The sequence below is a fragment of the Xenopus tropicalis genome, chromosome 4, assembly GCF_000004195.4.
Source record: "Xenopus tropicalis strain Nigerian chromosome 4, UCB_Xtro_10.0, whole genome shotgun sequence".
NCBI classification, from domain to species: Eukaryota; Metazoa; Chordata; class Amphibia; order Anura; family Pipidae; genus Xenopus; species Xenopus tropicalis.
The window spans coordinates 77,569,573-77,583,623 of record NC_030680.2 but is presented as its reverse complement, the minus strand read 5'-3'; positions in this window follow the sequence as shown (position 1 = coordinate 77,583,623).

Sequence of the window (14,051 nt, the reverse complement as noted above, 5' to 3'; positions counted from 1 at the left end):
TGGTACAGTGTGAGAGAGTAAAGTCAGTTTTTTAAACAGCGAAAATTAGTGATTGCACTGGGGAAGAATGATACTTATAAATGTATTAGTGAATTAATATAATGTGAACATAATTTATTCCTGACATTACTTTATTGGCCATTAGTATATTTAATAATACATTTAAAAAATTGCTAATAAACACTATTTTATATAAACTATTTCTTAATGTGGCCATTTGCCATCGTGCCAAAGAAAATCCAAAAGATTTATAGCAGATAATGCAGTTAACCTAAATGAGTGCCCAAAAACTTGCAACTCGCCAGAAATAACGCTGAAACTAACTGCTACGCTTGTGTAAGTAACAGCACTTATTGCAAGACAAATTCTGTCTCACTGCACTTTTGTAAACATTGGAGTGACATTAATTTTGCCCCAAGAATATTCACATAGGCTTAGTTTTTAAAAATTTTTGCAAACTTTATTAAACAGACGCCTTTAACATTAATTAAACCCAACAGGATTGTTTTGCCTCCAATAAGGATTTATTATATTCTAATTAGCTCAACTACAAGCTATTGTTTTTTATTACAGAAAAAATAAATATTTAGAAAATTATACATTATTTGGTTAAAATGGAGCCTGTAGGAAATGTTTTTTATGTAATTCAGAGCTTTCTTGATAATGAGTTTCTGGATAACAGATCTTATACCTGTACATGTATCCTCAAGTGCCACTACAGGCTGAGCAGCCCAGCTTGTAGGAGAAACTTGCTTGTAGGAGAAACTTGCTTGTAGGAGAAACTTGTTAGTTGACAATAAATCCCTTTTGTCATCTACGTTCACTTTTGAGGACATGTTTTTAGACCACAGGCTCAGTCATAAGTAAAGGGAAAAGTGTGATTTGTATGTTTACAATGGACCCCAAGCTGAAGAATGTGTTCTTCTTAATAAATATCAGGCACTCTAGTTGCAGTAGGATTAAAAAACACAGTATCAAAACAGGTCCCATTGCCAACAGTTAATACATGGCTGAAAGATACAGTAAACAAAAGTGACAGCACAGTCACTAGCTAACAACTGTGCACTTGTTTTACATTATGGCATTATACATTTTTAGAAGCGAATTATCAGTGATCATACAACATAGAAGTTCAAGAAGTAGGTAATTACTACACTGTAATCATTGTTCCCTGTATGCATGCACAAGCATTTTGACACCACTGCACACAATAAATTGTGGTGTGCACAAAGAATTTTGTGTTAAATCAGAATTTTGTACACTAGTCTTTTTAAAGTGCACACACGGGTTTAAAAAGTTTGCACAAAATATTTTTTTACAACCACAGCCACAAAAAAATTGACTGTAACTAACATGATAATGCAACAATTTTTGAGATTCAAAAGGTTTAAAATAGGTGAATGTTGCATATCTCAATTACTCCCACCAAACTGCTGGTTTAGATGGAGTCTCTGAATGATCTATAACATGTCCTTAAAGATAACACTAACTGCAAGTTAGGGAGAAGTTTGCCCAGTTTCAGAGAGCAAGAATTTACTGGGGCTGACTATGCCGCACACAGTTTGCTAAGTGGAAGAAAAGGCCATTATTTTGCACTGTGCCCACTGCATGAGGAATTGTGCAAATACCAAAGGCCTCTGTGCAAGTTTTGGAGAGCCTGTGGCTCTCTTTTAGAGAACCTGTTCACTCGCTAAGGATCTTGTGCAGTCTGTGTTAGGCTGAACTAGATTAAAGGAGTGGGTGGGAAAGGCATGTAGGTGTCATCTCTTCCCTCTACCAGCCCCCTATCCACCGCTACCCTGAGCATGTGTCTACATCTTGACACTGCACTCATCACTGGGCATCAGATTTTTTATCCAGTGCAGAGCATAGCGTCCAAAGAGGAGAAAGAGCTCTTAGAATGAGCACTAAGGAGTGACCCCTCCTATTGTCTTTAAAGGAATATTGTCATAGGAAAACATGTTTTTTTCAAAATACATCAGATTTTTATATTTTTAATTTACTGTAATTTTGAAATATCACATGGGGCTAGCCATATTCTTTATTTCCCAGGGTGCCACAGCCATGTGACCTGTGCTCTGATAAACTTCAGTCACACTTTACTGCTGAGCTGCAAGTTGGAGTGATGTCACCCCCCCTCCCAGTAGTCGATCAGTAGAACAATGGGAAGGTAACAAGATAGCAGCTCCCAGTAGATATCAGAATAGCACTCAATAGTAAGAAACCCAAGTCCGGCTTTTCCAATGTGTAACGCTGGCTCCTTCTCAAAGCTCAGACTCAGGCACAATGCACTGAGATGGCTGCCTACACAACAATATTACAACTAAATAAAATATATTTGTTGGTTCAAGAATAACATTTTAAATGGTAGAGTGAATTATTTAAACAGAGTAATTTAGTAATTAAGAGTATACCATAAAAATCATGACAGTATCCCTTCAATAAAATACACAGAGATGCTGTACTTGCTTCAAATATCCACAAGGGAGCAGGAAAACATTATTTATAAAACGTATCAACGAGTGAAATGAAAATGGTGACTAAAATAGGATTAAATATTTGTTAACAGCGATACATCACTGTCCTGTAATAAATGTAATAGATAGTGGCTATGTTTTTAACATATTATATAAAACAGAATACCAAAAAGAATAATTTTTACAGACATGTATGAACATTTTTATTCAGGAAACTGTAATTTTAAACACCTGGGGGGGTGAATTATGAAATTCACTACCCAAAAAATAGTGTAAAAAGCTTTCTAAATTTAGCAAGGTTTGTTTTTATTTAATGCTGTCAAACACCTGATTTGATCGAATTTTTCTGGCAGAAGCCGGTCTAAGAAAAAATTCCTAAAAAAAATTATGCTATTATATTTAAGCAGCAATAGCCTGTGTGGCAAATTTTGTTGCTGTTTTTTTTTTTACACCGCATAATAAATCTGCCTCTTAGAGGCCAAATCCTTAAAACAAGAGTTCGAATCCCGTTTGGGACAAATTCGGATTGGATATGATAATTTCTGAAGATCACAAAAATCACGAAAATGCTTACGAAAAAATTGTATTAGTCACGATAATATCATATTGGCGATCTGAAAGTCACAAAATTTTTGTACCGAACAATCATAAAATGCAGGAAAACCTTTCTGACTGATCCTTCTGTGCATGATTTTGGAAGCCTCCCATAGGGATCAATGGCAGCTCCAACCTGGCCCAAGGAAAGTCACGATACCGAAGCTTGAAGGAATCCGAAACTTTCGTACTTGGCGCGACAATACGATTTTGACGCGAAAATTTTGTTGCAAAGTACAAAAAAGTTGTGAAAGCAATTAGGTAAAAAAAAAATTGTCGCAAAAAACATGATGATTACGAGAAAAACGCATTTGGACGCATTCGGAGCATTCGTGCGTTAATAAATCTCCCCCTTACTGTGCAGTTCCGGAAAGAGATAAGTCCCTTAAACCCTTCTGTCTCCTAGAATAAGGAAGGGTTTAAGAAAGTGGTGTAATAATCTGTGCATGATCAATTTTGGAAGATAATACATGAAGAGTAGTGGTAAGTGAATTTTTTTTGCCAGGTTTCACTGTGAAAAAATGCCCAGAGACTCCAATGGCTGCAAAAAAAAGCTGCACAGTAAAAAAATTTGCATGGCAGCTGCAAAATATTTGCCATTTGGTGATTTTTTTTTGCGACAAGAAATCTAACAGCTTCGCTTATCACTACTGAAGAGTAATTTAACCTTATGTATAAATAAAGCTTGACTAGTGGAGTGGCTAGCGGAATGCCAAACATGGAGGGTGGGAACTGATGAAAAAATGCCAAACTAGGGGTAGACAGATAGAACAGGACGGTGGCTAGCTCCCCATCCCTGCCCCTGGTTCTGGCCATGTACACAATTAAACCATAGAATTTATTACAGGTTATTTACCATGTTACTGGGTACCAGTGCTGAAGCACTAAGAAGTGAAAAAACTAGGGAGAAATGCAGGGTCCAACACTGGCAGGCGCAAGGAACCCTGTTCTTGTTTGTGCATAGTGCAGGTGGTAAATATGGGTCTTTTTTTCAGCCTGCTCCCACCCATCGCTCATAAGTACATACAGTGGCTTGCAAAAGTATTCGGCCCCCTTGAACTTTTCCACATTTTGTCACATTACAGCCACAAACATGAATCAATTTTATTGGAATTCCACGTGAAAGACCAATACAAAGTGGTGTACACGTGAGAAGTGGAACGAAAATCATACATGATTCCAAACATTTTTTACAAATAAATAACTGCAAAGTGGGGTGTGCGTAATTATTCAGCCCCCTTTGGTCTAAGTGCAGTCAGTTGCCCATAGACATTGCCTGATGAGAGCTAATGACTAAATAGAGTGCACCTGTGTGTAATCTAATGTCAGTACAAATACAGCTGCTCTGTGACGGCCTCAGAGGTTGTCTAAGAGAATATTGGGAGCAACAACACCATGAAGTCCAAAGAACACACCAGACAGGTCAGGGATAAAGTTATTGAGAAATTTAAAGCAGGCTTAGGCTACAAAAAGATTTCCAAAGCCTTGAACATCCCACGGAGCACTGTTCCACCGATCATTCAGAAATGGAAGGAGTATGGCACAACTGTAAACCTACCAAGACAAGGCCGTCCCCCTAAACTCACAGGCCGAACAAGGAGAGCGCTGATCAGAAATGCAGCCAAGAGGCCCATGGTGACTCTGGGGGAGCTGCAGAGATCTACAGCTCAGGTGGGGGAATCTGTCCATAGGACAACTATTAGTCGTGCACTGCACAAAGTTGGCCTTTATGGAAGAGTGGCAAGAAGAAAGCCATTGTTAACAGAAAACCATAAGAAGTCCCATTTGCAGTTTGCCACAAGCCATGTGGGGGACACAGCAAACATGTGGAAGAAGGTGCTCTGGTCAGATGAGACCAAAATGGAACTTTTTGGCCAAAATGCAAAACACTATGGGGCTGATTTACTAAGACACGATTTTGAATCCGAATTGGAAAAATTCGGATTGGAAACGAACATTTTGCGACTTTTTCGTATTTTTTGCGATTTTTTCGGCGTCTTTACGATTTTTGCGTAAAAACGCGAGTTTTTCAGCGTCTTTACGATTTTTGCATAAAAACGCGAGTTTTTCAGCGTCTTTACGAAAGTTGCGCAAAGTCGCGATTTTTTCGTAGCGTTAACACTTGCGCGCAAAGTCGCGCCTTTTCCGTAGCGGTAAAACTTAAAAGGCGCGACATTTCGCGCAAGTTTTAACGCTACGGAAAAATCGCGACTTTGCGCAACTTTCGTAAAGACGCCGAAAAACTCGAGTTTTTACGCAAAAATCGTAAAGACGCCGGAAAAATCGCAAAATTACCGATCATTACGAAAAAAATGCAATCGGACGCATTCGGCCCGTTCGTGGGTTAGTAAATGTGCCCCTAAATGTGGCAGAAAACTAACACTGCACATGACACTGAACACACCATCCCCACTGTCAAAAAGTATTGACTCAGGGGGCTGAATAATTACGCACACTCCACTTTGCAGTTATTTATTTGTAAAAAATGTTTGGAATCATGTATGATTTTCGTTCCACTTCTCACGTGTACACCACTTTGTATTGGTCTTTCACGTGGAATTCCAATAAAATTGATTCATGTTTGTGGCTGTAATGTGACAAAATGTGGAAAAGTTCAAGGGGGCCGAATACTTTTGCAAGCCACTGTATCTGCTAAATGCAGGCAGCAATGAAATATTTTTGCCATACTAAGCTTTTAACTGAGTCTGTAATATCTCTCGGTACATCTTTTTTAATGAACATTTAATATTCCCTCTCTACTTGTACATTCATTTAGAAGCTGCCATATTGTTTTCCTCTGTGGAGGCATTCTTCATGCAAAATACTGTGCCACAAAAAGATATTAAGAATACTTCTTACAAATATCCAAATATGCAATGTAAAACAAGTTAATTGCTCACAATAAGCAAGAGAAATAATTTGGTTTAGTAATTTCTCTCTTTATATTGCATTTGGTAAGATTTAGATCTGTTATGGCCAAACTCCCTTTAGCTCTGCTTCATAAGGAGGAAAACAAATGTGCCTGGAATAGAGCAAGAATCTATGCAAGGGTAGCCCACAGTGGGGGTCATTTATACAGTTGGTGGAGCTCAGAATTATTGGCACAGTGAATATATTTGCCCTGATGTGTTTATATTTCTAAAGCTGGACAATACTGGTGCATTTAATGTGCAAACATAATTGCAAATGTCCTTAATAGCTTTTTAAATATGGCATATTCGCAAATTACAAATATTTATGTGCATGCTCTGCATCAGAGTTATGCCACAACTTTGGTGGCAGAAAAAATATTAAGCAAATTGGCAATTTATATTTGCAAAGAGAAAATCACAGCTATAGTAACACACATAGAGGGCATGTTCATGCAAACCACAATCTCATCTGAAAATTTTTGTGCACAATTTGCATTTCACTGCGACTCAGGAAAGATGGGCACAGAAATGCAAAATGTAAGGGTTTAGGAGAAAACATGCGCAAAACAACCATTTGCAAAAAATGTGCAAACTTTATAAATGACCCCCATTGACATCATGGCCACCACCAAAGGGCCTATAATTAAGTGCTCAGAAAGCATGAAACTTATTTGGATCATTAGGCTAGATTAGGCTAATTTTTTTGCCTTAATATTATATTTATTTATTTATTTTTAATAATTGAATGACAAATAATTGAATGACAAAAACAGCTACTCAAAACAGGGTGTTAGCATTTTACCACTCACTTAAAGCTATTTAATTGTTTGAACAATGTCCCTTTTAAATAGATGTACTATGTTATAAATAGGACAATAATCATTAATGGCTTTAATTTTCTCAATCCACACTCACAGCACACCCTGGCCTTTCCACTCTGTTCCACCTGGTGCACAGTACTTTTAGAGACGTCAGTACTCTCCACCACGATCCAAAATAGCACAAAATACCGGCACAACAGGATTTGTTTTAGCGGGATAAACCCTGCTGATTTTAATAGTAGCAAGCCATGTAACGTTTCGGGGGCACGCCCCTTCGTCAAACAGTTCTCCATTTCTCACTTAAATGATTTTTCTCTGAATTAAGTGATAGTAACCATGCTAACTAAATCCAAGTGGATGGCAAAACTAACCTATTGGCTTGTTTTTTCACAAAATGATTTTAGATGCCTTAAGGCTTGGTGGTGATCCACATAACAGAAATATTGCTTATCCAGAAAACCCAGGTCCCAATCATTCTGGATAAAAGTTCTCAAACCTGTAATAATTTGTGATAATAATACAGTTTACATTTTTAATAAATGCAAATATAAAAAACACAAAATGGAACTAATATTCATAAAGAATAAATGTCTAATTTATGAAAAAGAGCAACTTTTCATTATAGCTCAGTGTGCCTTTATGACTTATATAAAGCAGCTGTATATTCTTTGATATATCGCACCGTTCTTTGTAAAACTGGGCCCCATATGCTCCACATGCTTTTACTGGTCTAGTTAGTACTTCAAGTGCTGTTTGGTTAATGCATTAATGAAATATTGGACCCGTTTTAGTAAATGAGCCCCCCAGAATCAAACACACGCTCTTTTGCACTTCCTAAAGTCTATTCTTTTACCATGGATTATTTGGCTGTGTTTTTTAATGAAGTGCGCTGTTTTTTGCACTCCACTGGCAAAGAGTTTGTACTTTCATATCAGGACAAGCATGTACTTATTAGTGCTTTAATAAAACCTGTTTGTACATTGCAGTATGACCTCTGTTTGTAAGTCTGGGGCATGCAGAAACTTAGGTCAGCTTAACTTCTTGTCACAGAGATAACCTTCTAACCTGGCTGCTTGTTGAACAGTTAACTGGAAAGAAACCAACGTAAATAATCTGGTTCAGTTGAAATGATTTACCAGTTAATGTGGTTCAATGTGTTACTCAAGAAAAGTGTTCAAAAAATAATAGTAATTTCAGCCTTAAAACCATTTTTCTAAAATGGTTTCTTTAGGGAACAAAGATTTTGGGTGCAGTAACTAATTAGCAGGTAGTATTTACTGCTGCTCAGATCCTATAGCAATGAAATGAAATCCAATTTTTATTCTTTATTTATTCATATGTTCATTGTGATTTTTCAACTATATTTGTCAACTGGGCCCAAGGCAAATGTCGCTGTGGCTGGCAGTGAAATAATTCAGTTCCCAGATCACTGTACAATCTTCTGGTATGGGAGGCCACTTGTATACTTCATTCTGTTTGCTGGGTACAATATTCAGCAGATTCCCTAGGTTCTAGTTGTTAATGCATGTGTTTAGGGGATAAAGTTTTATAGATCTTAAGTATTTGTCTACCATATACAGTATTCATTCAGTTACTGACAAAGTTACTGACACTACACATATCTGAATGCTGTTTCTTTCCTTGAACAGTTCCCTTTTTATTATAGCCAAACCTTTCTTTTCATGGCTAAAACTTTGTTGCCCTTGTCACTGTACTGAATCTCTTCCACTCTCTACCTCTCCACTGTTTCACCTACCTGCTGAGCCATATCTTCTACTAACGTTCCTCAGTTTTCACCCATATACAACTGAGCCTTCATATCTTGTACCATTCAGTACTATTTTTGGTAACATGTTTTATTGAAGTTTTTAGTGATGAGTGAATCTGTCCCATTTCACTTTGATGGGAAATTCACAAATCTTTCAAAAGATTTGCGAAACAGCAAAAAATTAGCGAAACAGTGAAAATGTTGCACAACAAAAAAAATTCTTGAGAGTGTGTAAAAGATCTTGTGCATCATTTTTTTTACACGCGCAACATTTTTTGATGTGCACAACAATTTTTTTATGCCAACAAAACAGGGTTAAGAGGCTTTCTTGGGCTAAGTAAACCTGGAAAGGTATTGCGAATTGATGAATACAACTTTAAAATTTTTGCTTTATCATTTATGGGTTTTTTTAAGGGTTTATTTAAACAAAGAGGAGAAAGAAAATGCAAATACACACATTGTGACACAGATTCATAATCAGGCATAGTTGACTTGGTTTTAGGTAAATTTTTTTGATTATTCTGATTATTCTGGGGTATAATTTCATCATTCTGGGGATATAACTTAGGGGAAGCTGTTGGAATGGAATTCATTTACAATTTTCTTCTAGAAAATTTGGATGGTTAGGGCTTGACCAAATTATGTGAATAAATGGGGCTTTGGATTCCTGACACTTTGGGCAATTCTCTCTGCCCCTGTGCTGGAATTTGGCTAGGCATTCTGGTGAGTAGTATAGCTGATGAATAATTTTAAACCATGTTAGTCTATCTTTGGGGGATATGAGGTAATTGTATGCATTCGAATTTGGCCTCGTCCCAAGCCTTGGGGGTTCAAGTAAGTTATGGTAATCATGGTAACTAGGTTCCTGCAGAGCCTAGTCACCAGTATCCCTTGGTGATTGGTTCAGAGAATGCATTCTAGACCAGAATAGTCTGTCTACAGGTGTTGGAATTCCTGTACACAAACCTACAAATTACAGTCTGAGCAGCTGTTGAGAAGCTAAGCTTAGGGGTCATCACAAATAATCAAGCAGAAAATGAGGTTCTTCTGTCATATAAACTGATGCCAAAGGTTGATAATTAAATTCTGATGCTAATTACACTGGCTTCTGAGCTTCCATGTACTAAAAATATAGATTTATTACTAATCAGCCTTATATTGTGACAGCAGCACAGAGCATGTGCAATGAATCAGCAGAAAAGAAGATGGGGAGCTACTGGGGCATCTTTAGAGGCACAGATCTTCCCTGCTAAAAGGCTGCGGTTGTCTTGGTCTGGTACAATTTTTTGCGTATTGAGCAATTGTAAACGGCGGAAAACCAATCCGAATTTTTTGCGACAGCGACGAAAAAGTCACAGAAAATATACGATAAAGTCGTAACAGCGACGAAAAAGTTGTGCAAAATACAAAAAAATCGCAACGGCGATGAAAAAGTCGCAAAAATACCGATCATTACAAAAAAACGCATTCGGACACTTTCGGACGTTCGTGAATTAGTAAATGTGCCCCATAATGTACAACATTTCTGCTCTACTTCATTAGTTAGGGTTTAGTTTTCCTTCAAATCTCAGACCACACTGGCCAGCACCCACTGCTTTTTTTCAGTATATAATAGAAAGTATGTACAATTCCAGTGCTTACTGTCTCTCACTAAAATATGCTGCCTGTGAGTATGGCTTTTTTAAGGGCAATGACACATGAGGAGATTTGTCGCCTGCAGAAACTATTTTTAAACGCAAGGTATTTTTAGGGGATATGTCACCCACAATAGCATTTTTTTGTCATAGCCCTAAGCCTCCCCAAACAAAAAAATCACCCTCCACCCATGCATAGTGGGCTAAGTCAGATTCCCCATCAGGGTCATGTTTAGTTTAAGTAGGTCAGTGGAGGCCAGGGCTAAGTATATTCTGGTTAGTGTATTATAAGTGGTGGATTGGCAAGATTACGCCTGTGTGGATGAATTCATCTCCATATGCCAGTGCAGCCCATTGTGGGAGTTTAGGGTGGGCCTGTGTGTCGTGGGTTTGCCTGTCTATGGTGGGATCTATTAGTGCATTAAAATTGCTTTTCAGACACAGTGAGGCTATTTGGAACCCATTACTGTTTTTATTACCTGTGATGGCACATAAACTCATAACCATGTGCCCCCAATTCATGCAATTCGATTCCTATGCCATAAGTATTATTTGTTATTTTTATTGCAGAAAAATATGTGCTGCACCCTGAAAAAAACTGATAAACCTCTTCTAAAACTGTCTGGGAACAGGAACCATTAAAGACCAACAGTGGTCCCTGATAATTAGATAATGTCTTGCCTTTCATAGGATCTGTCCCTTGAGACTACATGCACATATTTGCTATCAGGCTGTAGGCATTGGTAGTTTAGCATTATTTTTAGTGTTTTCTATTCTATTTCAAGACCCAGCTCAGTTGAATGTTAAATTGATATGCTGAAAGGCAAACTTTGAACCTTCCTCCAGCATATGTGACTCATGTTATTACTCTTGGACTTAACTACTTAGTAGATTGTACAACAGAACAAAACAACTAGTGCCCTACGCTGCATTTTCCTTTTGCCTCCCCTTTTTCATTTTGGCTTTTATCTAACCTTTTTTTTTTCTCGCCATTTCAAATCTTCCCTCTTCTTTGCTTTTTTCCCTAATTCACTGCCTTTGTTCTCTGCCCATTTTCATATAGAAAACTGTAGAACCCCCCCCCCCCCCAATCCCATGCTTTAAATCATGGCCTTAAAGTTTAGAAAATAGAAATTTTGAGCCTATGATTAAGTGCTGGGTAAGTATGAAACGCTTTAGGCTATGTCTGTAAGGGGTTACTTATGTTTTTAATGGATTGAAATAAAATTGTTATACTTTTAAATGGCTTTTTTTTTAGACTTTTTTTCTCAGTTGTTATATCCCTCTGTGATCACTAGAGGGTGTTTTCTATATGTCACATTAATAGTATTTTCTTTTTTGAATACTGTTTCTCCAAGATATGGAGCCAAGCAGTGAGGAACCAGCCTATGGAAAATATGACCAGAAGTAAATAGCTCAGACCCTTATATCTTGGGATTAACTTGACAAGGAATGGTGTCTTGGCAATTTAAAAACGCCTGATTTTTAAAACATATCTAAAAACATATCTCCTACAAACTTCGTATTTTTTTGACTCTGCTAGAATTGTGAGTGCACAGTACTAGGTTTCAAAGGGTTGTAGGTCAGATGCAGAATAATTATTTTCAAGCACAGTTGACTCTGATGGCTCTCCAGTGTCTTCCTTTGAAGGTCACTATATTTGGAAAACACATTTTTAAAAACAGGATGCAGTGTTTTGTGGGCACAGCGGGGTTTATTTATCAAGTCTGGGGAAAGGAAATTTGCATCTGGGTAGTAACCCATAACAACCAATGAATGATTAGCTATTTTCAGCCTGTTGCAGATAAAGTAACACAGACAAAACTTTGGTTGTTGTGGGATACTGTCCAGGATCAAATTTGCCAATTGTTGATAAATGAACCCCAGTGAGTTTTGAGATCACTGTATTGGAGAAATATTGGTTGCATAGTAGATAATGGGTTAATTCTAGATTTTTTGTTCAATATATTGGGGTGATAGTATGGCTTATGTAATTCATTTACTTGTGTGATGGATAGGTACAGTAAACATTTAGTTATGTTCTCGCCTTTCATATATATATTCCATTACATGCTTTTCAGATCTAAAGGGATTTTATGTCATGACAATAAATTTGGATTTTGATTGTTAAACTTAACAATAGCAAATAAACATTTTCTGTAAATTTAATTTAATATCATAGCAACACCATTGAGGTTTACTACTACGGTATTAGGACTAGTACTTGCAAGAACAAAGAGGAAGAAAAATGCCCCAAGTAAATATAAAACATTTTGCGGATTATTTGTAGTTTTAGACAAATGAAAATCCAAGAATGACTTGCAGTTACATTGCATATTCATGGTTCCTCATGCAATCTATGGCATAGTAAAAGAAAACAATTCTAAGCAATCTTCAACTATATATTAAATATTGGAAATGTTATTGAATGTATAATGGAATGTTTCTTAGGATTACATTAGGAATTTATTTCATTATTTCATTATACAAAAAATATTTTTTGGAAGTTGAGGACCTCTTTAAACAGAGCTGAACATTTAGATTAGTCCATGTTGACCCAACACTTTTGTGACCAAATGAGGCAGATTCATATATGTGAGGCCAGATTTAGAATGAAAGGAATTGAACAATCTGTAACAGGTGTTTTCGTATAGTGTGTAAAAAGTGGAAATGTGCTAGGTATAACAGTACTCAAAACTGCTGCATGTTCTTGTTACTGCTTTTAAAAGCAATGTACTGTATAACAGATACTGCATTAACTAATGTATAACAGCTACTTCATTAAACTAATGCAGTGTTGTCCAGCTTCTGTGGTACTGAGGGATGGAATTTTCCTGACCTACATGGTGTAGGGCTGATAATGGAAGCCAGTTTTGACCACTCCCCCTTTTTAAACTGCACCCACTTCAAACCGTACCCATGGTATCACAAGAGCATTTAAGACCATACCCACATTAATGTGGTAGCACAGCAAAAACCCAAATGGTTGGTGCTCACTGTAGGGATATCACCCTTCATTCATATGTGAAAGAATTATATTATGTCATATTAAGACACACCCTTAAATATAAATATGCCCCCTCCTCCCCTGTGGATAGTACAGCGACCCCCAGCATATAATTACACACCTTAGGGTGTGGACTATTTCCAACTGCTAACAAACTTCCAGAACAAACCCCTGCAAGGTTCACCTCCCACAGGCAGCATAGGGCAGGCAGAGTATGGCACACACAGGCAGCATAGGGCAGGCAGAGTATGGCACACACAGGCAGGGTAGGGCAGGCAGAGTATGGCACACACAGGCAGCATAGGGCAGGCAGAGTAAGGCACACAGGCAGCATAGGGCAGGCAGAGTCAGTGTCGTACTGGCCCACAGGGATACCAGGAAAACTCCCGGTGGGCCCAGGTGTCAATGGGCCCTCCTGAATAGATTATAGTACATAAAGATTAAAAACTAGGAAAATATAGAGGTGGATGAAAAATAGTTTGAAAAGTGGGCCCACAGTCTAAGGTTTTCTGGTGGGCCCTTGGAATCCCAGTCCGACACTGGGCAGAGTATGACACACACAAGCAGGGTAGGGCTGGCAGAATATGGCACAAAGGCAGTATAGCGCAGGCAGAGTATGGCACACACAGGCAGCATAGGGCAGGCACAGTAAGGCACACACAGGTAGCATAGGTGAGGTGTGAACTGGTGAACAATATTGAGTGTTTACAGTCTGAGCCTGAGGTGTGAACAATTCAGTGGGGGGGGGTGAACAATACTGCGATTACAAGGTGTGAACAGTGAAAGGGATTAAATGTTTAAACAATACAGGGGATTACAGGCTGAATTTGAGGTGTAA